The sequence below is a fragment of the Tenrec ecaudatus genome, chromosome 9, assembly GCF_050624435.1.
Source record: "Tenrec ecaudatus isolate mTenEca1 chromosome 9, mTenEca1.hap1, whole genome shotgun sequence".
Taxonomy (NCBI): Eukaryota; Metazoa; Chordata; class Mammalia; order Afrosoricida; family Tenrecidae; genus Tenrec; species Tenrec ecaudatus.
The window spans coordinates 156,052,184-156,054,655 of record NC_134538.1 but is presented as its reverse complement, the minus strand read 5'-3'; positions in this window follow the sequence as shown (position 1 = coordinate 156,054,655).

The following is a 2,472-nucleotide window of genomic DNA, read 5'->3' as shown; positions in this document are numbered from 1 at the left end:
AGGAACCCAGAGCCCACCCTTCCAAGTTCCCAACTCGCCTCTGGCCACCCCACAAGCCTTCTCCCTGGTGCTTGCTGACGACAGCTCGGGGGAGGAAAAGAGGAGGCGGCACGCTGCCTCCCAGGCTCCGACAGGGGTGGAGAATTTTCTATATCGGGACCGATGACTCACCCCAAAGACTCATCAGGCCCGCTGGAAGGCGGCACAGTTACCCCAGAACAGCCCTGATCTTGAAAAGAAAGGGCCCAGTGGACACAGGATCCCATCGAGGCGAGGCCAGCTCACACGTCTGAGTAGAGCTGTGTTCTGAAGTGGGGGTGGGTGGGGGGAGATCGCCAGGCCTGTCTTCAGAGGCACCGCTGCCAGGTGGACCCAAACCACACGCCTCTCCGCGAGCAGCTGAGATCTTCACGGTGTTGCCCCAGCCAGGACTGCCGATGAGGAGAAATGAATTAAGGTGTGGGAATGTGAAACCATTCCAGCGGGAGCTTCTAGCTTAGGCAGAGGTGGGGCAGGTGGCGGGCGGGGAGGGAGAGAGAGGCATGGCTGGCCGGCTAAGCAGCTGCTGAAGCCAGGCAAAAACCAAACCAAACTAAACTCAATTGTGACGCACAGCGACCCTATTGGGCAGGGTCAAACTGCCCCTCTGGGTTTCTGAGACTGTCGCTCTCTCTGGGAGTAAACAGCCTCGTGTTTCTCACACGGAGCGGCCAGTGGTTTTGAATTGCTGACCCTGCGGTTAGCAGCCCAGTGTATGACCCGCTACGCCACTAGGGCACTTCTGTGGCCGTTGTCAGCAGGAAGAGTAGGTAGAGTGGGTTCCCCACTGAGCTGCTAACCTCAGGCCAGCAGTCCAGTTCCACCGCTGCTCCTCGGGAGAAGGACCTTACTACTCCAGTGAAGACTGACGGCCTGGAACCCCCCCCCCCCCCCGGACAGTTCTACTCTTCCCTACAGCGTCGCCAGGAGCTGGAAACGAGTGGATGGCAGTGAGTTTCTGGTTGACCCTCTCAGCGATGGCTTTCCGAGGATTAAGTGCTGGAGGACCCTGTCTCCCCCAAAAGAAGGCGCCTAATGGTCATTGGGTCCTTGCTCTGTGGTTAGGTGCCTTCGAGTTGGCACTAGCTCATGACAACCCACACCCGACAGAACAGAATATGCCCACCCTGTGCCACCATCACCCCTGCCAGTCAGTCATCTGGCCCAGGCTGATGTGGCCGTCACGGTGAGCAGTGTTTGGAAGTGACCCATAGGGCTTTATCCCCCAGAGTCTGACTCTTCATGAGTAGTTAGCCAGGTCTTTCTTCCGAGGTGCCTTTGAGTGGGCTCAGACCTATTGGTTAGCAGCCAAGGGTGCTAGCTGTTTGCACCCCTCAAGTGGTGATTGCACCCTGTCCTCAGCAGGCCCAGCCCTGGCCCTGCTGTCCATTTAGAGATGCTGGGCGCCCTCTCTTCCTGCCACACCCACTGCACCCCAGCCTCTTTCTAGAACTTAGAAGAACTTCGGCAATCGCTCAGGTTTGCACAGCCTCTGGGAGGGTAAGAATGGGCTCCGTTACTGGGTGGAGAAGGGCCGCTAGGCACAGGGTCAGGCAGCCAGGCTTCTTCCCCACCCAGTACGGCTGCAGGCAGTGCTCTGCCGGGCGGTTTTCTCCTGGGCTGCTGAAAGTCTCATGGTTCAGCATGTTCAGCTGAGAGTCTCATGTTCCCTCTCGTGGGAGGCAAGGACGGAGTGCCACTGGCTCTCACTGTGACCTGAGTCAGGCACAGGGTCGTCCGGACACTGAGGCCCTCTTCTTGGCCATGGCTGCTGCCGAAGGTGCAGGTGAGGCCTTCCTGCTGAAGGTAGCAGGGAGACTCTGAATGCTGCAAACCCTTCAGCCTTTGGCTGTGAGCTCACAGGATGGGGGTTTGAGTCCACCCAGAGGTCCCTTTGAAAGACTCAGACTCTTTCCTTGAGGCGCTCTGAGTGACAGCAGTGGTTACCATGCTTGGCCACAAACTGAAAGGTGGGCTATCTGAGTCTCCCCTGAGGCACCTCCGAAGAACGGCAGGATGATTTTACTTCCCCAAAACTAGTCATTGAAGACGTATGGATCCCAGTTCTCTCCGACACGCCCGGGCTCACAGTGAGTTGGCAGAGCCTTGATGGTGAGTGGCTTCCCTTTATGGTGCCATCTAGGCCAGGGGTGGAGACCCCTTTTCTGCCGAGGGCCATTTGGATACTTACAACGTCATTCTCAGGCCGTGCTGGTCCAGCATGCCATTACCTCGCCCCCAATATGGCTGGATCTGCTTCTCTGTGACACTGACTGTGATGTTGCCTGGTGTTGATTTCGTGGGCTTCTACAGCCCAAGGACCAGATGTCCCCACCCCTGCTAGCGGCCGTCATTCTCTGAGGTAATGCTACACACAGCCAGCCCTTCCCAGGGGCCCCTTGCTGTGCTTGGGGGAAGAAGTCGGGATGGTTT